The following is a 21,419-nucleotide window of genomic DNA, read 5'->3' as shown; positions in this document are numbered from 1 at the left end:
CCTGACTCTGAGGACCGGGTACGCAGGTGGGAATGGCCAGTGTGGCCTGGGTCCTCACCAGTCAGATGGGGAAGGGTGGCCTGCAAGGCTGAGATCAATGCCCCACCTGCAGCCAAGCTGGACTGGGGCCCAGGTACTAGAGCAAGGAAACCAGAGGACCCGAGCGCTGGGCTCCTAGGACCTCGATGCCACATCCTCCAGCCGGCAGTAGGTATGGCTCTGCGGTCAGCGTGATTGATCCCAGCACTGAACAGTTCATCACTCTGCAGACAGAGTCCTTACTATTTCCAGGAATGGCTTGTACTTTTCCCATTTTTCTTTTAAGTGTGATTTTTCAAGGTTTGGGTCATTCTCATATTTGTTATACCAATAACAAAAATAAATGGGCAAAAAAGAAAACATTTTTTTCCTTCATTGTGCCTTCATGTCACGTAGAAGCTGATAGAAACACCAAACTCCCTCAGAGTGTGTGCCATGTGTAGGGCATTTTGCCAGAATGCATAATTTGCATTTAGATCAAGGCAGCATTTCCACAGTGCCGCCTGATGCAGGTGCACTGAGCACAGATGTCACCAAGGGCCTTTCCCAGGAGGGCCTGACTCTAAGTCAGCCTGTCCAGTCTTGAAACAAGACAGGGGGGTTTGTTCTCTGTTGTTCTCCTGCCAAACCAGCATACCACTTCTAAGAAAGAATGCAAAGTTCTGCAAAAAGCCAGAGAATCCATTAGCTGATATCATATTTTCCTCTGTAAGTGATTTTCAACCCATTTTGGAACAAAGCAGGCATACATACTGAACTTTACATGTAATGTGCTTTAGCTAGCAAATTATTGCAGTAGATTTTTACCACTTATTTTCCAGCCAGAAAAGTGTAAGGAACCTTATGAAATTTCTGAAATAAGGAATTGGTTTAGTGGGAAAGATTTTTGGTGTACTTTTCTCCACCATTTAATGGGGGGATCCTCGAAGAAGACCCAGAAAGTAGGAGGTGGTAGAGGTGTCTCCATGAAGATAGAACTGCACCCTTGACCACATGTCCCTCAGTCCTTTTGCTGGTCACACCAGAGTCAGCATTTCATCCTACATTCATCTATATGGTGTCTACAGAGATCTGCCCATGCCAGACCCATGACGACTGCTCATGCTGTCGATGCAGGCATGAACATGTTGGAAAAGAAATAAACTGGGAAACTCATATTCCCAGTCCTGGCAACTTCACACTCCAGGCCTCCCACATCTGCGCAGACCAGCAGGGAGAAGGGCTTGAGCCACAGATGCAGACCCTGATCCACACAACTAGACAGACAACCCCACCTCAGATCTGGCCCAGTCCAAGGGGAGAAGCTTTTCTCCATGAATTTACCTGTTTGCTAAAAATTTTACAGTGGCAATTCTACCTCTTTCTTCCCTCAAATAAGGAAAGTGCAAATAGAAATGTGCAGCAGTGAGAACTGGCTCATACCCTGGTAATGTCCCTGGGTCCTCCTTGGACCACTGAGATCATCCCCAGTGCCATGGTCACAGATCCCCCACCCCAGGCTGCCCTGCACCATCTGCTCTGTGCAGCAGCACCAAGTGACCAGCACCTGTCCAGGTAAACTCCTGCAGGCAAGGAGCAGGCCTTCATCTTTACACCGCAGTGCTTTGCACAATGTCTGGCAGAGAGTGAGGATATAACAAATGACTGTTAAATGACAGAATGGATGTACAGTTGCTGGACTGTCTAGGAAGGGGGTAGAGGTCTCCATTTTCCATTGAGAAGGACTCTCCAAATGTGTCCTGCTGAAAGAATAATGTTGCCCATTCTGTGAAGCTCACTTTCTATCCCCCTTAGAACCTATTGCTGTGGAGGAAGCCCCCTGTTTGTATCCAGCTAGCCAAGCTCAGGAAATGATGCATTAAGTAATTGGCTGTTTGATTTTGGGGGGATCTGATCTTCATGATGGCATAGCTATTGGATTTAGTGAGTCTGCTTATACACAAACATTCTAGTTACATGGCAAGTGCTATAAAGTAGTCAATAGTTTTGCTAGGATCTCATTCACATTCCAGGAGCTATGCAGGGGTAATGTGTGTGCACTATCTGGGGCATCCCAAATGTACTGGAGTCATTTTCACAGGAGAGGAATATGACCAAATGTGCACTACAGGACAGGAATTCTGGCAGCCGTGCTGGGGAAGGATGAGGGGGCTGGAATGGAGTGAGAACGGCAACCAGTTATGAGGTGGTTGTAGTGACAGAGACAAGAGGTTACAGGGACCTAAACTCAGGCCTAGACAGGAGAACTCAGTGTAGATTTGACCAGGAGACAGAATCTGGAGGATCTGGTGGTGGTGACACAGTTCACCAAGAAAGGGGACGCCCAAAAGAGAAGAGCGTGGTCCTTGAGGGGGCTTCAGAAACAAAGAGACCCGAGTAGGTCATGGCTGGAAAGAAAGCATCCATTGTAACAGAGACAGGGAGGAGGAAGGTGGGTCATGGAGCAGGTACTGAGAAGGAAGGAAGGATGGAGTCCCATTCCCAGTCCTCGGGGTTCAGCTGGCCTAGGACACCTGGGCCAGTCCCTTCCCAGGAGGTGCCATAGGAGGTGAGAGTCTGCCTGAGAGGCAGGGGGCCCCAGGGGAGTGCTCTGGGATGGGCTTCCAGCAAAGAGCCCTGGGGCAGGTCCAGCCAAGAGCAAACCAGCCCAGTTCTGATGAGGGGGTTGGAGTTGTGGATGGTAACTTGCCCAGGTCCATTCACCCCGCTGGTAGGGGTGGGCGGGCCTCAGAACGCAGGTGTGAGTGGTTGCAAAGCCAGGTCTGTCCAGGTCAGTGGTGAGTCTCCAAAAGGAGCATGTTAGTCTCTGTCCAGAGAGATAAACCTTCCCTCCTGGGAGCGGCCCGCTGAGTATGGGAAGGTTTGCGGGGCTCCTGAATCAAACCAGCACCCAGATACACTCTCACCCCACAGGGGAGCCTTCCCTCACCATGCCAGGCTACACAAAGCAGCCACAAAAAGACTAATGTTGTAGGACTCCACTTATATGAGGTCCCTAAATAGTCGAATACATGTGCCAGAAAGCAGATGGTGGGGGCTGGGGCATGAGGGAAGCAGAGAGTTGGTATTTATACAGCAGTTTGTTCCTTTTTTATTGCCGAGCATTTTTCAGTGATATGGATGAGCCAGTTTATTTAACCATTTACCCACTGAAGGACACCTGGGTTGTTTCCTGGTTTTGGGTATGACAAATAAAGCTGCCATAAAATTCATGCAAGAGTTTTCATATTAGTGTAAATATTCATTTCTCTGAGATAAATGCCTAGGAGTACTATTGCTGGGCTATCTGGTAAAAGCACATTTCACTTTTAAAGAAACTGCCAAGTGTTTTTCATAGGCTCTGTACCATTCTATATTCCTACCATTGTGTGAGTGCACAAGTTTCTCTGTGCTCTCCCCAATGGTTGGTGGTGTCAGTGTTTATTTTAGCCATTTTGATAGGGGTGTAGTATTATCTCATTGTGGTTCTAATTTGCATTTCACTGAGAGCTAATGATGTTGAACATTTTTTCACATGCTTATTTTCCCCCTTTTCACTAAGATGTCACTTCGTGTCTTTGACCCATTTTTTAATTGCACTGTTTTTTTACTGTTGAGTTTTGAGAGTTCTTTTTATATTTCATATACTAGTACATGGATTTGGGGTTTGCAGATATTCTTCCAAGCCTGTAGTTACCTTTTCATTCTTTTAACATATTTTTTTTGTGTGTGGGCAAAATTTTTCATTTTGATGAAGTCTAATTGATCAGTTTTGTTCTTTTATCAATCATGTTTTTGGTGTCAGGTCAAGAATGCTTTACTTACCCTTGGGTCCCAAAGATTTTCTTCCTATTTTTTAATGAAAGTTTTATACTTTTCCATCTTACAGTTAAATCCAGGATCCATTTTGAGTTTATCTTTGCATATGCATGTGACTTTGATTGAGGTTCAATTTTTCCCTAATCGTATCCAAATTGCTCAAGCATCATTTGTCAGAAAGGTTCTCTCTCCTCCATTTGTGTGGGTCTGAGTTCTCTGTTCTGTTCCATTGACCTGTGTGCCTGTCCCTCCACCAGTGCCACTGTCTGGACATTGGTAGTTAAGTAATAAGTTAACTTATTATTTAAAATAAGGCTGAGTCCTCCCACTGTATTCAACTTTTAAAAAATGGTTTCAGCTAGTTAATTCTTTCCCTTCCCTTATAAATTTTAGAGTAGTCCTGTTCATATCTACATAATATCTTTCTGAGAATAGAAATTGCAACAAGCCCATGTATCCTGGGGAGAATTGACCTCTTTCTCTTATTGAGGGTTCTGATCCATGAACACAGCTGACTCCCCATGTAAGTAATCATCTTTGATTTCTCTCATCAGCTTTTTGTAGTTTTCAGTATACAAAGCCTACATATGTTTTGTTAGCTTTTTATCATAGCATTTCTCTTTTTAATGAACAATGATAAATGATGTATGTTTGATTTCAGTTTCCATGTGTTCATTGCTATTATATAGAAATACAGTAAGTTTTTATAGGTTGATCATGTATCCTACAATCTTGATGAACCCACTTATTTTTTGTTGATTCCTTGGAATTTTTTACATAGATGATCATGCTACCTTTCTTCTTTCCTAATCAACACAATCTTTAAATCATTTTTCTTGCCTTAGTGCACTGGCTGAAACACCTGGAACTGTGGTGAATAGAGCTGGTAGAGTGGATAACCCTGCCTCATTCCCAATCTCAGCGGAAGGCATTAGCCTTCCACCGCTCTTGTGATGTTAGCCACAGACTGTTGATGTCCATCCCCCTCTTTCATGGTTGCTCCTCCTGAGACAGTGATGTCTCAGAGACTTGAGAAGGACCATTCTGGAAAAGCCCCAGGGAAGACAGTCAGAGTCCTTAAGTGTGATAGAATGTTGTCCAGCCTGGGAGTTTGGGCTCTGTCTGCAAATTCACACTGCACCGCTTTTAGTAAGGGACCCTGGCTTTCTGCGCCTCAGCCTTTCATTGGCAAAATGGCACAGCCTCAATGTTTAATAAACAATAAAGTTGCTGTTTTATTATGATGATAATTATTGTTTTCACTCAAAAAGGCTCAAAACCCCAGTCCTCCATGAACAGAGACAATGTGGCAGCCACTGAGCCTGAGTGTCACATGAGGGATGCATGCGCAGCAAGCCTTAGGGGCTCAGATCAGCACCCCTTAAGGTCTAAGAGAGGCTGGGTTTGGATTCAGCCCTAGAAGAGAAGTAGAATGCACCAAAATTCATCCAAAAGGGGACAGAAGGCACACTTGGGTGGAGAGCAAGGTACAAGATAGAGGGAAAGGGCCCCATATCTGTGAGGAGCCCTCAACACCCCCACGAGCAACAACTGGCAAAGCTAATGCATCTACCATGTGGCAAACGGTGGTGAAAGAGTGGATGTGTATGTGTGTGTGTGGGCTGTACAGAAAGGCTCGGGGGGAGGTCGCAGACCTGGAGCTCACAAAAGGCCATCCTGAGATGTGTCCTTAATTAACACTTGTCTCGGAGCTTAAATATTTCACAGAGGATATATCATTTTTATAACTTGAAAAGCAATAAAGCCTTTTCATTTTGTACAAATCAAACATCCCACACAGGATACATGTAGGGAGGCTGTTGGCTATGGCCGGGCCAGGGTCAGTGGGGTCAGTCGGGGTCGGCCAGGGTCAGCAGAGGAGAGGGGAGGGTGAGGGATGGGTTTCATAGAGGGTGAGAGGAGGCTAGGCAGGCAGGTCCCAGGACAGCCCTGTAGCTCATGGGGAGAGCTGGGTTTCAGACATACCCAGGATGAGCCCTCAAAGCTCTGATAACCCCGAGATGGGCTGGGAAGTGGAGGGACCCAGGACAGGACAGGACAGCCAGCAGACACCTAGGGTTTCCCTCTACCCTGGTCCTGACTGGCTCTGAAGAAATAACAGGCAACCACGTACCCCCAGCCAAGCTCCCAAATCACTTGGATCATCAGTTTTCCCATCTGTTAAATGTGGCTAATAAAGAGAGCTTCCTCATTGGTATTAAAAAGAATTAGTAGAGCCTCATCAGGAAATTTGACCTGCTCTACAGAAAATAACAAGAAGAGAGTCTAATGTATAATGAGACTGTTGACAGTGAAGCCTGGAATGAACACGGTTTGTTAACCTCTTTACAAACTAACTTGATACAAAAACAAAGGAATTGAAACAGCTCGATACAAATTGTTTAAGGGAGCCAAGAGTACTTGGTGCAGAAAAGAGTTTCTTCAGTGAATGGTGCTGGGAAAACCGGACAGCTACATGTGAAAGAAAGGAACTAGACCTCTATCTTACACCACTCGCAAAAGTTACCTTGAAATGGACTGAAGACTTAAATGTAAAATTGGAAACCATACAACTCTCTGAAGAAAACATACAGACAAACTCCTTGTCACGGACCTTGGTAATGGATTTTTGCAAATCACACCTAAACACTAGCAACAGAAGAAAAAAATAAACAAGTGGGACAACATCAAATTAAAAAGCTTCTGCACAGCAAAAGAAACCATCAACACAGTAAAAAGGCAATCTATTGAATGGGAAAAAACATTTGCAAACTGTATATGATAAGTGGTCAATATTTAAAATATATGAAGATTTCATGCAACTCAATAACAAAAAAACAAAAGACCTGATTAAAATATGGTCAAAAGACCTGAACAGGCATTTTTCCAAAAAAGACATACAGATGGCTACCTAACACATGAAAAGATGCTCCATCCATATGGCTAATCATCAGAGAAATGCAAATCAAAACCACAATGAGGCATCACCTCATACTAGTCAGAATGGCCACCATCCAAAAGACAAGAAATAACAGGTGTGTTGAAGAGGATGTGGAGAAATGGGAACCTGCCTACACTGTTGGTGGGAATATAAATTGGTGCAGCCACTACGGAAAACAGTATGAACGTTCCTCAAAAAAACAAAATAGAAATACTGTATGACCCAGCAATTCTACTTCTGGGAATATATCCAAAGAAAACAAAAAACAATTAACTCAAAAAAAGGTCTTCACCCCCATGTTCATTGCAGCATTATTTACAATAGCCAAGATATGGAAGCAAATGAAGTACCCACTGATAGATGAATGGATAAAGAAGATGCAGTGGAATATTATTCAACCATTTAAAAAAATGAGGAAATCCTGCCATTTGTGACAATGTGGATGGACCTTGAGGGCATTATGCTCAATGAAATAAGTTGGAGAAAAGCAAATACCGTACAATCTCAGAAATACATGGAACCTAATACCAAAACAAAACAAAGCACCAAACTCATAGAAAAAGAGATCAAATTTGTGGCTACCAGAGAAGGAAAGTGGCCAGAGGTACAAACTTGGAGTTACAAGAGAAACACTAGGGATGGTACGCTACGGTTACCTCTGCTGTGTGTATTTAGGGAAGGTGTTGGGAGAACAAACCCTAAGAATTCTCATCACAAGGAGAAAAGGTTTTATGCTTTTTTTTTCCTTCTTCATTTTATCTATATGAGGAGATAGGGGCCAAGTAGACCTATCATGGGAATTGTTTCATCATATACCTACGTCAGACCATTCTGTGCACACCTTAAACTTATGCAGAGAAGTATGCCAATTTTATCTCAAAACTGGAGAAATCTTCCCAAAACAAAATTTTCTACATTTAAAAAAAGGTTTAGCTTCCTTTTTTCCCCTGGCTTGCCACATAGTAAATATTCAACGAAATTAATATCAACATCATCACTGTTAGTTGATTGGCCACCTTGCTCCTCCTGCCCTGGGTTGTTTCCTAGAACCAGAGAGCTGCCCAGGCATCAGCAGCCCAAGCCACCCCCTGTCCCCCACCCCTAACCAGTGCCAGGGTGAGTGGGCGGGCCACAACCTCGCTGCCAGGCAGCAGAGCGCCTGCCATGCTGTGAGTCACTGCTTCCTGAGCAGCTGTTGACCCAGACACTGGACAAACAGATCCCCTTCCCTCTGTACCACAGGGCCAGTGTCTGCATTCTCTTCACAAACTAAATACAGCCCTGCGCTCTCCCCCTCCAGGCTGCTGGGAATTCAGTCTTGTCATCTGGGGGAGTCATGCCACCCTTGTGGACTTCACTAAGCCCTCGGATATTTTCAAACCTTTATGAGTAACAGGGCACTAAAATCCTCATGAGTTATCAGGAAGTTGGCACACCCATGTACCCGCCTCCCAGGCACAGGAGAACAGCTGTCTTGGAAAGCCGACCACCCGTGGGCCTCCCAGAACCTGCCCTCCTTGTCACCACAAATGACCACTGTCGCGACGTCAAGAGACTGCCCAGAGCTGCACTTCTCTGCTGTCAGAACCTGCCACCCACTGCCCTGGGCCACCCCCTGTCAAAGCAAGGATAGAAAGGCGGCCTGGGAGCTCACTGCCTACACCATGTCCTGAACCCCCAAACCTCCAACCCCAAGCACCAAGCCCTGAGCCCCCAGCCAGGGCATGATGCACACACAGCCTTGGTATTTGCCCAGGTCCCTGGGGTGGCCTCCCTGGGTGAAGGATGAGCATGCCGGTGTCAGCAACCTGCTAAAAGTGTCAGGAGACTTGTACCTCTGTCCCTACCCCTGGCCTTCAAAGGGCACACAACTGGGCCACTTACCAACTCCCCCAAAAGTGAGGGTACACTGGGCTCTTCTCACACCCACGCCTCCCACCAGGCAAGGGCTCCACCTGTGGGAACCCCAGCAATCCCAGGATCCCAGGCCTGTAATTGTCAGTCCCTGTGTAATTTGCAGGACCTGCCAGGGAGGACTGAGGAAATGCATATTTTACAACGTTGCCATTTTGATCCCTGCTATTGCCATATCAGAGGGTAGAGGGGCAAGCAGTTAGGGCTTATTTGGAGTTTATTTAAACATCATTCATAGCATTAATAAAAATCCTGTGCCTTCTTGTTCGTTTTAATTATTTTTTTCACCGAAAGAAAACATAAAATGTACTTCATAACAGTTTATGGGTGAAGTGAGAAGAAATTTCAACAACTGGCAATTTTACAAAAGATTCAGCCAATGTATCAGCTCATAAAATCTCCCAAACTGAGGAATTTTATTATTTTAATATATTCACTTGTTATCATCTATTCTGCCCAGTGATTTAGTTGCAAAAGGTATAGCCATCAGTGTTGGTCTAATTCACATTATAAGGCAAAGTCATTTCAATATTATTCATTTGAAACCAAGGATTTGTCCGAAGCCCTGGCTCTGGGTCCGGCATCCTGGGAGGGCTCAGGCACTGTCCCTCAAGCAGCTCTGGGCAAAGCTGGCCTGTGGCGGCAGATGGCACCTGGTGATCCCTGGTTCCTGTTGTCCGGGTGAGGAGGGCCCTTGAAGGTGAGTCAGGGAGCTGGGGGTGGTGGAGAAGACACGTCCTTCAAGAGGAAAAAGTACTGGCACCCACGGCCTTGAGGGCTACCCGAGGCCATGTGGGGCCCCATGCTAGAACCCACCGGAGGGCAAATATAGACTTTCCCCAGGTAAGAAGCAGGCTGTGTCTGGTGGGGAGGGCCACCTGGAGGGGCTGCGATCAGTGATCCCCTCTGGGCCTGACTCCAGGGTCTAGGACACACTCATGGAGACAGGCCTGAGGTGTAAAGGCATGAAGGTAGAAATGAAGACGAGAAGTTAGGTAATCAGAGATTTCCCCTGACCACGCCGGTTCATTCTTGTTGAATTTTGCTTGGCCTGGAACTGGATTCGGTTTCAGGTGAAACGGCAAACACTACCAACCCCAAAGGGCTTGAGATGCCGGTAGTCACCTCTGAAAGCGTCCTGGGGAATCACTGAAATTATAAACGAAAGTTCTCATGTTTTACTTCAAATCCCAGATTCATCTTCTTCAAGTTCAGAAACAAGGCCAATAAGAAAAATGTGGAGCTGTCTGTTTCAGGAAAAGAAGATAATCAGTATTAGTGTAGAGCTTTAAGTGGGCTTTTTAAAAATTGAAATCTCACTAGTGTCCTTTGAAACATCTATTACAACCTTTTCCAGTTGAGAACGTGGAGCCCTGGGGACCCTGGGGGCCGCCCACAGGGCCAGGCACTCTGGCCTCAGATCTCACCCAGGCCCCCTCCCTCTCCTTCCTTCAGCTCACCTGGTTTCCAACTGTCCCCCACTACCCCACCAGGACCTCTAGGTGCCTGGGGAGGGGACTGGACAAATTGTTCACAGTGGTCTGAGATATTTTAGAAGATCTTGGCTTGTTTTGAAGAATACTTGTGAATTGGGCAGTCAGTCCAGAATTCATATTAGGTGATTCTGAGGTTTTGTGCTGAAATTACCGTATGATGACAATAGCTCTCCTGAGACAAGTTGTGAGCATCTGGACATGACTCCTGGAGCCTTTGGGATATTTTGAGGGGCTGGTAAGGGCATGAGGGGTCATCCCCGGCCCTGTGTGCCAGTGGGGTGACAGGGATTGGCCGACCCCTCCCTACTGAGCAACCATGGAGAATGGCTCTCTGACCTCAGTTTCTGATCTATTGCTTGGGGTGAATTACCCCACCCCCGCCCTACCCCAGTCATGGGGTTTGAGAGAGTCATAAGGAAATGAGTGCACAGTCCTAAGGAAAAAATGTGCCTCCCAAAGATGGCATATGCTCCAGAGTGTGGCAAGGAAAACTGTCCTTCTGTGAGCACCCGCATCACCACTGAGCTTCAGGGTCGGGGCAACAGGCAGGAAGTGTCCCTTGTAGGTTGGCCAGGCCCTGGGCAAGAGCGGAGGTGCTACCTCCTGATGCTACGTCACTGGTAAGGTTAGCTGCCCAGGAGTGGGACATGGGGCAGTGGGACCAGGAGCAGCTGGGGGAAAACACAGCCCAGTGCTTGGCTCTTGGTGGAATAGGCAGCTGGCCAGGTGGCCTGGGAACGTGGTGTCCACTGAGGGCCCACTGCACTCCAGATGTGGCCCCCCCACTGCTCCCTACTTGCCACAGCACTCTGGAGAAAGGCACCTTTGTCACCTCCTAAGGTGAGGACACTGATTCAGAGTGGCCGTTATGGACTCCCGTCACAAGCTGGCAGATGGTGGCCTCAGTTCTCAGCTCTGGGGCCTCCACTCACTTTGGAGACATTTACACACCTGGAAAGAGCCGGGGTCTGCTTGGCGCAGGGTGACCAGGTGAGCAGGCTGAGCCCCTGATCTGCAGGGCCTTCTGTGGCCGGAGGTGGGAGTTTCGCTAGAGTCACTCTGTTGCCCCCTCCTCAGAGGGGGAGTGGGGTTAGAGCCAGAAGAGGAGGCTGGCCCCATCCTCCTTTCCAGGGTCCTTCTAGGCTCAGCTCCATCCTCCAGGAGTGAGTATAGTGGGGAGCTTCTTGGGACAAAGCCACTTAGTCAAACAAGAGAGAAGGTCCTTGGCAAACTGCACAGTGGAGGGAGTCACAGGTCTGAATGTTGCAGCCTGTGAGAGAGCTGCTGGTGAAGTTAGAAAGTTGATGACACCCTGTGGGAAATAAAGGGCTCCAGCCTCAGGGCAAAGGCCCTCCAGAAGATAAGTGTGCACACCAGCCAGGCTTCCTCGTGGGAACTTGTAGTGGACAGTTCTCACAATCAGTTGGGGTGAGAATGGGGTCAGACAGGGGTGGAGGGGGTGGTTCTAAGCTGATGGAGAAAGTCCCATGCTCCCCAGTTAACCAGCACTAAGCAGTACAAGACTTGAGGTGGCTGGGAGGAAAAGCAGATACTGTGACTTCCTTAGGGGACAAAGGTCTAACTACCTGGTCACCTGGAGCGGAAGGCCACAGGTCATTGTGTGATTCCTACGTGTAATGTGTTGATTCCCTAGCATTCCTCAGGGGACAGTTGAACTTTATTTCTTGTTGTGGACTCAAGGGTTTTAAAGTCACTGTGTCTGGTCCAGAGAGTCTCTTTTCTTTTCAATGCCAAAATGGCTTCATCTTTGGCCATTGGAAGCCTCTTCAAGCTGGGGTTTCCGTCTCTCGCCCTGCCCCTCCCAGCCTCGGTGGGCAGCTGTGTTCCTGGGGCCTGACCTCCGAGCCACAGCCTCAGGAGGCTTGGTGCTGGTTAGTGGTGATAAAAGTTCAAGAACATGGTCTAGTGCAGCCCAGCTAGTTCACCAAACCCATCAGGAGACCATTTCAAGGCAGTTCTAAAGTACGTGGGCCAGGCCAGTGTCCCTGGGGGACGCACATCACCGGCCCCCTCTCAAAGCCCCAGTTCAGGAGGTCCAGAGTAGGCAGGTGCCAGAATCTGTGTTTTGAACATGTTGCCAGCAATTCTTATGGCTTGCCCCTGGAACTTAGCTCCAGGGAGAAAGACCTCCTAAAGGGGGGGCATGGAAGTGTTCCCTTCTGACCTCTCAGGGTAGCACAACAACCCCCGAGGTCACCCAGAGTCATGTGTGGTATGTTAGGCCAGACCCTGAGTCAGCATGTCAAAATGTTTTCTCCCTCCTTAGAAAATCTTTTTTTTTCCTGGAATGAGAAAGGAATAATTTATTGCTTTCTTTCAAAACCCTATTGTCTCATCATCCCAAACCACCCTGAATGTATGTATGAATTAGATGACAGTCTTCAGATGTAGACACAGATGTATTTCTTAAACTTTAGTACACCATTCTCAACAGGAACAAGGGAAAGGGGCTTGCAGTGAAAACCCGTCTATGTCTTGTGGTTTGATCTGATGAAAATCTCCCCAGAAACACCAGCCCACACATCTGTCCTGGGAGGAGGGGGTGCACCGCAGAGCCCCACACGTCTGAGACCTTCCCATGACTCAGTCTCCATGGTGAGCCTGGGAAATGAAGGATCTGTGGCCATTTCTGTTCTGTGTTTGGGTTTTTTTGGTTATTTCATAAACCAGAGAACACCCAGCTCTTCTCCCTTGGAGAGGTATTGTCCAGAACGTGAGCACAGGGCCAGCCAGGACCCTCTAATTATGAAACCTCGGTGAAGTGAATGGGATTTAAGAGACTAAAACAGGCTGGCGGATGGAGGACAAATGACTCAGGATGCCCTCCCCTCCCCTGAAATTCTTCCCGGGCCCCCCAGCACCAGCACCCGTGGAGCTGGGTGTGGGGGTGCGGCCTGTCCAGAAGTTGCCTAGAGCAGATTTTCTCTTGACAGGAAGGAAAGGACAATTCCTCAGGGATTTGGGCTGTGAATTATGGAAGGCAAAATTTAAAAAATCACAAGTAGGCTCTGAAACAAAGCCGCTGTCTGACAGTGAAGCTGGTTTGGGTCCCAGGGTATGAGCTTCCCCAGATCAGGGATGGGAGTTGTTTATTTAATTTGTTTATACTTGTGTCATCTTCCTGGGCTGTAAGTGTCTTGCAGAGTGAACAAGCCAGCTTGCGTTCAGTAAACTGAAGGAGCTAACAGTCGAATGACCACTCGCTTCCCCCATTGTTAAATCCACAGGAAAAGGCGACCCAGGGAACCTCCCATAATGTCATGTGGATGCCAGCTGGTCAGGGACCCTCACTCAACCTTCTCTCTAACTGGGTTTGTTTTTAATGAAGACATCTTAACACCATATTTCCAGAACCCTCCAAAGAGTGAAGACTGTTTAGACAGAGCTGTCCCCACAACGTGGCATCTCACAGAAGAAACCAAAGTCCAGGGAGCAATGGGCCCTTAAGGCCACTAGGGAACAGAAACAGGCGAGTACACTGCCTGCCTCTGGGTCCATCACAGCAGCGGCTGCTCTGGGCCTGCACACCCAGATCTGTGCTTCAGAGGCTTTCCACACATGATTTATTAAAAGGCCTTGCTGCTTTCTCTCCTGCAGAATCCACAGGAAAACGTCTTTCCCCAGGCCAAGACCCCTGATGGCTTCACACAGAAGCCCTGACAGGCAGCCCAGCATGAGGTCCCAGCTTTTGTCCACCCCCACTGTTTTCCTTTTCAATGAGAAGCTGCCAAAGGGTCGGTTCTATTCACACAGTCCTGATGCACTGTCCTGAATTCAGAATATGCTCAGGTTACCCCTGGGAGGTTGTGCTCCTGGGCCAAACTGAGCAAGTAAGCCAGTGACCTGGAAGCCCAAGCTTGGGACCAGGTTCAAGCAACCAGGATGCAACCAGGATGCAAAGCAGATGCACACACAGGTTTCCCTCTGAAGAAGGCAAATAGCCCGATAGAAAAAGGAGCAGGAGACAGGAGCCTGAATAACCATGAAAATTTAAGCTGCCACCTCTCTGCAAACCAGGAAAAGTGAATGGACATCACACCATCCACTTGGCAAACATCAGAAGGTATGATGGTCCTAACAGCTGACCACAGAGTGGAGAAAGGGGCTCCCTCAGGCACTGGGGCTGCACAGTGGAGTTCAGCACAGGAGCTGCCCACATCATGCCGGGCCACAGAAGGGCACCCGCAGAGCCGGCAGTCCCATGCCTAGTCTGAGTGGCACCTGTATGTAGGTCCGCAGAGTGCATCCACGGGTATTTGCTGCAGCACGCTATGTGAGAATCCCTGGAAATGGCCTCCCTGGAGCCCTGTGCCTGGGGATGCACTTGCAGAGAAGGGATTCAGAGCAGTGTTCCGTGCTGTACCTGGGTGACAAAGGACAGAGGGAGTTTGGAGGAGAAATGAAAAAGATGATGTCCCAGTAAGGGACCAACCATGCCAACCTATAGAGGAGGGAGGAGCAGGTGTGGGGAAGCCTTGGGGAGCTGAATAAAAAGATTTGGGAGCATGTAGGGGATGAGATAGAGGGGTAGGTCAGGACAGCAGAAGGCTTTTGCCACCAGCAAGGAGGCCTGGCCTCCCCTGTAGCCTCCCTGTGAAGCCTTGAAGTTTTTTCTGCAAAACCCTCAGACTTTTTAAAAGAAATAGCCCTGGGGTGGTATGCGGCACAAGTCCAAGTGGCAGAGGTGGGTGCCAGTTCCAAGAGGGGGTGGAGGGACCCCATGGAGGCAGTGGCAGTGGGCATGGAGAGCAGGAGCAGCTCAGAAGTCGGGCAGAGCAGCGGGCAGTGCTTGGACCCCTGTCTCAGGTGAACTAGAAGCCAGCCTAATAAAACAGTCCCCCACTAAGGGCGTGTGGGACACACCAGATTTGCAGACTCCAAAAAACAAACAACCAACACAATCACAATGACACAATGGATGAATGTAGATTAGATGCTGTGCCGGCAGGCAAAAAGCCAACTGTCGTTCTAGGGGCTCCCGAGAAATGTTGAACATGGCAGGAAAGTAGATGATAGTGGGAATTCTTGTTAACGTTCGTGTATGATAACGTCACTTCAGTTACGTACAAGAGCGCCTGCACCCTCAGGAGAGGGCTGGTTGGCTGTTTAGGGCTGGGGCTTAGTTTCAAGTGGTTCAGAGACAAAGAATGAAAGAAAGAGAAAAGGAAAAATAGAATACAAATACGGCAGAACATCCTGTTAGGGACTCTGTGTGGGGACACGTGGCACAGCGTGTCATTCCTCCAAGGTTTCTCATCATAAAACACAGAGGGAAAATGACAACGAACACAGGAGGGCAGGAAAGAAGGATGTCAAGGTAAATAGAGGCCGGTGGTGTGGGTTCCTGACCTTGGCTCTCGGGCCTCTGAGGCTCCTATGTGAGTGACTTTAAAAGCTCTTTGGGAACTTGGTGGGGATTGAGGGAACCGGCTGAGGCAGAGGAAGGCAGGCAGCTGAGTGGGCCGCATGGGAGCGGGCCAGGGGCTTCATTGCCATCTGCTCGGACAACACCACACGCCGAGTTGGTCCCATCAACAGTTCAGTGGCCCTCGCACTTTCAAACTTGACTCTGCCTATTTTTGCATTGCTTGAACATGAAAGTGTTTGCTGTTATCCGGGATTTTCAAGCCCGCCAGACTTCCTGGGTCCCCACTCTTCTCCCACGAACAGTAGCACCTGGAGGAAATCAGACATCAGACAGGAGAGTTCCTCTTCCTCTAAGTGACAGCCACAGCTGACGCCAAAGTGGGGGAACGCACATTCCACGCCGTGGCTGCCAGTGATGTAGAACCTGCATGGCCCGCTGCCAAGGACACCTAATGGAGGCACCGGGGCGGTTAGAGCCGATGGGAGCACTGGGCCGCTTTCCACCTCAGTCATTCAGCACTGCTTTTCTCAAAGGGAAGATTTAATAAAGGCCCAATGCCCCTCACACACAGGCGCTTGATACAGAGTGAAGGGGAAGCCAGCAGCCAGCCCTGCCTGGGGGTGCCAGCCTGGATCTGAGGCTCTGGCCCCCAGTAGGGGAGTGACAGCCAGTGAGCACCACGCACCCCCTCAGTGGTGGACTGATGGCCATGCAACCTGGTGCACATCACACCAGGGCCTCCAGAGATGACCCTGGCCAGAACTCAGCCCCAGCCGAGTGTGATGGACAACGGTGTGCACCCCAGGGCCCAGGTGCCCTTCAAACTCTCATGTGGTGAACATGGGCTCCAAGGAGTCAGAATGCCTCTGCAAAAGAAGCCAAGGGCCCGTTTCTGTATAAAGCCGCCTGATTTTAAATGTTGGTAAACCAGGCCAACTGGAAACACACACCTGAGAGCCAAACAGCCACGTGCCCAGGCGGGAGGCAGGCTGAGGCCGCCTGCTGGCTCCCGCTTCAGAGGGCAACGGTGCAAATCCCATTTTTGCCATGCTCAGCCTGATTCTCCACCGGAGGAAATGAGGCCAAGGCCGCCTCTTCAAGGACGCAGGCAGCCCTAGGGGGTGTGCGGCCCAGTCTGGGTAAACCCCCTTCCCTCCCTCTCTCCTCCTCCCTTTCTCCCTTCTCCCCACCCTCCTCCCCTGAGTCTTTCCTGCCCTGGCCCTGAGCCTTGCCTGTGGCCACCCCGTGCCCTGCCAGCACCTCCCCAGATCCCAGTGCCTGGTCCTCAGACCCAAGCTGGCCGGACCCCTACAGACCACCTTCCGCAGAGGCAGTTACCTGGCCTCAGCTCCCTGGCCAAGGGGCCGCCAGTGCTTCCCAGTGGGCTCACGACAGGCACCTCCCTGAGCTCCACTGGGTCCGAAGCAAACACCCTCCACCGGGGATTCCTGGGCACCAACGCCTCCCTTCTACCCTGTTTTCTCAAAGACAAAGCCTAATGTGCTGGCTGCCCACTGCCCTCTCCTCCCAGTCCACAGGGCCCCAGGCTCCAGACAGCTCCTTCCTTGGCCTCCTCGGGGTAACTGGGACCTGGGCCCCCCGGGGGGCCATGGACCTTCCATGCCCACTGAGCTTGAAGTTCAAGGTCAGAAGCTCACACACCGCTGGCTGCCAAAGCAGAGCAGATTCACTGTGGCAATTGGGTGATGGCGTGTCATGCGGGCTGTGCATCCATGTGGAAGTGAGAGGAGCAGGGGCGGGGGAGCCTGGAGGCGGGAGCAGAGCGCAGGTTCACATCGGGACCCTGCCGCCTGCCCGCTGGCCCTCTGTTACACCTCTGTGCCTCTGGAGCTCTGTCTCCACGTGGCAGACAGAGAATGAGTTATAGGTGCATCGTCACCCCGGAGTGTGCGGGACCAAATGGGCATCGACAGGAGGCAGCTACTCAGAGAGGACACAGGGCCCATGACTCAGCAAGGAGCCCCACACATGCTGCAGAGGGCAGAGGCTCTCAGAAAGGAAACCATCTTACCTGAGCACACACTTCTCCATAGACATTATTAATTCTTGAGAAATAAGGTACCTGTGGGCTGAATATTTCTATCCCCACAAATCCACATGCTGCAGCCCAGCCCCCATGTTGTCATGGATTAGGAGGTGGAGCCTTCAGGAGGCGTTCAGGGTCAGATGAGGTTGTGGAGAGTGGGGGAGAATGCTGGGATTAGTGCCCTTATAAGAAAGGAGGAGGTACAGAGCTCACCCACAGTGAGAAGGTGGCTGACTATGGGCCAGGAAGCCCCTCTGCCCTCTGGCACCCTGATCTCAGACGTCCAGGCTCTGGAACCATGAGGAACACGTGTCCCATTTCACCTACAGCACCATATGGTGCTGAGCGCGCCTGGACAGTTCTCAACCCCACACTACTGTGAGCAGCAGCTGGCATGTCTGACTGGCCAGGATGGTCCCTGAAGGGCAGGTAGCCTTCACCCTCCTGTAGTGGGCTTCCTGGGACTCCTGGCATCTAGAAGATGCTCCACCTAGCCAACAAGCCCCAACAGGACTAGAAATGCAACTTGGAGCAGAAGAAATGCAGAGAAACCCCACAGTAGGGGCTCTCATCCCCAGGGCCTGGGGAGGGCAGCCAGAACCATCCTGAGCACTTGCAAAGTTGCCTAGGACTTACTTCTGCACATGTAGCACCACTGAAACGAACACCTGGAAAGACTGATTTCAGAGCAAGAAGGCCAGCGCCAGCCCCCCTGCTGCACGACTGGTCAGACTGTGCCTGTGGGTGGCCTGTCAGTGAGCCTCCTAAGGGTCTTGCAAGTGGTCGTCCTTTACAATCACAGCAGAGCCCCTACTGGGCCAGCTGACATGTGCTCAGCTGATGAGTGTCCTCTGGGTCCACCTCCCCCCAGGGTGGCACTGTATCCCACAGGAGGGGGATGGGTTTAAATGTCAGATCCACTTGCCTGCCTTGATAAACACAGTTTGGATGGACATCTGGTGTGGGTGAAGGCCTCACTATCCTCCTGGCACTGGGGGGCTTCCGGCTCCCCGATGCCCCTGAGGTGGGTCAGTCCCATCCCTGCATGTCATCTCTGGGGTGCAGGGGCTAGTCACAGACCTAACTTGGGAGTCACTGCATCTCCTCCTGCCACTTCAGGGGGATGTATCATCATTCCCAAATCCTGCTGCGTGCTGCCATGGGAGGCATGAGTTTTCCCCTTCATGCTGTGTGATCTCCTCTCCAGCTGTCCTGTCCCCTCCAGAGGTGAGCTCTGGGTCACACTTCCTCAGGGTCTGCATGCTCTGCAGATGGCAGAAACAATACGAAAGTCATGAGGTTCAGAGGATTTCTTTTTACCTGTAATTAATTTGCCCACAGGTGTGACATTCATCAGTTACACACAAGATGCTGGACACACACAGTGAGGGGGTGGGGGGGCACCCTGGGATCCCATAGACTCAGGGGCATACAGGTATCTAGGCCATGGAGGAGGTGACCAGCTGTGGGAAGCAGTTGCAGGAGAATTCAAAGAGACGGTGACATTTCAGCAGGACCAAGACAAAACCTATGCTCTGGGAAGGTCACTTCAGGGGGGCATGCATTGGGTTCAGGGGGCTGAAACCCAGAGGGAGATGAGTGGAGGGTTGTCACCGCTGTTCAGGGAGACATTAGGAGGATGCGCCAGTGCGGGCAGGCAGTTGGGGTGAGTTTCCCAATAGTGGTTTATAATACAGATGATGAGCATGCGTCAGCCAAGCCCTGTGCTTAGAGTTCCATGTGCATCACTGAATCCTCTGAACTCACGTTTCTCAGACCGGAGACCAGACACCCTGGGTTTAAAGGTGACAAAGCGGCAGCGCTAGTCCCATGAAGGAGGTGAGGTTTGAACCCAGGCCATCAGCTTCCAAAATGCACTCACAACACTGCTTCCCTAGCTCCTGACCCTGAGACAGTCCTGGCCCTGGCTAGCTGAAATGCCAAGACAGAGAGTAGTCACACACAGCGCCCAGGTCTCCTCTGGGAAGAACCTTAGGTCACTTCCCCCTATTGCACTATATTTGTAGGTATATATATGTTTAGATCTGAAAGCATGTGACTGTAAATGTCATATGCATACATACATAGACACACAGATTAATGCTATACTATGTATACTATGCAAACTCACACTTGCACATGCTCCAGAAATTCTGGAATGATGCGTCTGGTACAATTGGGCTCCACCACTTAGAAGACGAACAGGGAATCTGAGTACAAGAGAGTTGGCTTCTAATTCTCACCTCTGAGCCCTCCTGCAACATTTGAATTTTTTTGTGCGCATGCTCTACTTTTACAACAATAAAATAAAAGCCCCTGAGAAGTAAGTCTTGCCCTGAGTCTCGATGTGAGCAAAGCATTTCCCACAGGTTTCCCACAAAGCACTGCACTTCACGTATCCAGGATAACTTGAGGACATGTCATGCCCATATGTGCCAGCTGCTCACACAGCAATATGTTCTTAGAAAGCTGCCATTAATGACTTAGTCTCTGCCCCCAGGGAATTTGTGGGTGCTCTGCACACAAATGTAAACAGTTATGAAGGGACTTGAATCACTGTATACTGGTTAAGGCTGTGCAAAGTAGGGGACCCAAGGCTTCCTGATTCTTGCAGGAAGTCTGTGTGACTCAGCCTAGCAGTTAAATGAAATGAAACAGCTGCTTTTGATTTTAGAAAATCCCCCACACCCAACTTCAACCACATTGAACAGTTATTTTTGAAGTTGAAGCTTTGCTGGATCTTTTCAAACAGCCAAGAGTATGTTCATGGCAGCCAGGGCTTCCTGCGCAGCCCGGCACTTCCTGTCGCCTGCAGAACTAGGGTCCGAATACTGATCTCTGCATGGATGTGCTCTTGGGTACTTCCTGACCTTGTTTGTTAAAAAAAATCAAGATGCTTTCAAAAAATGCTCAAAGTTTGAGAGAAAAATCCAAAAGAGTCTGGGTTTATGAATTCACAGACTGGAAAGAGTTAACAACAGCATTCTTTCTGTGTTAATAGCTGGCAGCACATGCAATGTTTGGACTGAAAGATTTTTTAAAAGGAGAGAGAGAGGGAGAGAAGGGAGGGACAAAGAAACAAAGGGAGAGGGAAGGAAGAAAGAAGCCAGTTCCAGGGTTACTCGGGATGTGCTTCTTGGCACCAGTGCTGTTGGTAGCAAGGACTTGCCTGTCCCTCTCCCAAGGCCCCATTATCTCTCTCAGCTCAGCCCTGTGGCCTCTTGACCTTGTCCCCTCCCCCCATTATTCAGCCAGTAGGAAATAAATCTGTCCTTGTCTGGTGAACTTAAGGTGCTCCAGCCCACCCCCCAGGCCTCCCCTCCACGCCCTGCTTCTCACCCCAGCTCCCTGGGTGCTGGGCCATGCTGCCTGCTGGAGTGAGACTCTGCTGAGCCTTGCTGGCCCCAGACCTGGCTGGCCCTGCGGCCAAGGTACCAGCAGCCTCCCTCACCCTCTTCATTGCCTGACTGTTCAAGACCCCATGGCCAGGGGCCTCAGGGATATGAGGCTCCCTTGACCCCAGTGAGAACTCGAGATGAAGGGGGTCATTGGCGCACCAGCCTAGTGGCAAGTCATCAGGAGGGGCATGCACACACCTCTGGCCAGTAGGCTACTGCTCTGGGGGCTCTGGGCTCACCCTTAACGTGTGACCAAGCATAGGGCACACCTCCTTCTCTCCCATGGCCTCCAGCCATTGTTGCATGAGGCCTGGGGCCCTGAGGTGTTGCAGGCAGGCCTGTGGCCATGAGGGGCCAGCAAGGGATGTCTGAAGTGATAGAAAGATTGTAGGTCCTG

This window comes from Manis javanica, chromosome 6, assembly GCF_040802235.1.
Source record: "Manis javanica isolate MJ-LG chromosome 6, MJ_LKY, whole genome shotgun sequence".
Taxonomy (NCBI): domain Eukaryota; kingdom Metazoa; phylum Chordata; class Mammalia; order Pholidota; family Manidae; genus Manis; species Manis javanica.
This window is presented reverse-complemented; position numbering follows the sequence as displayed.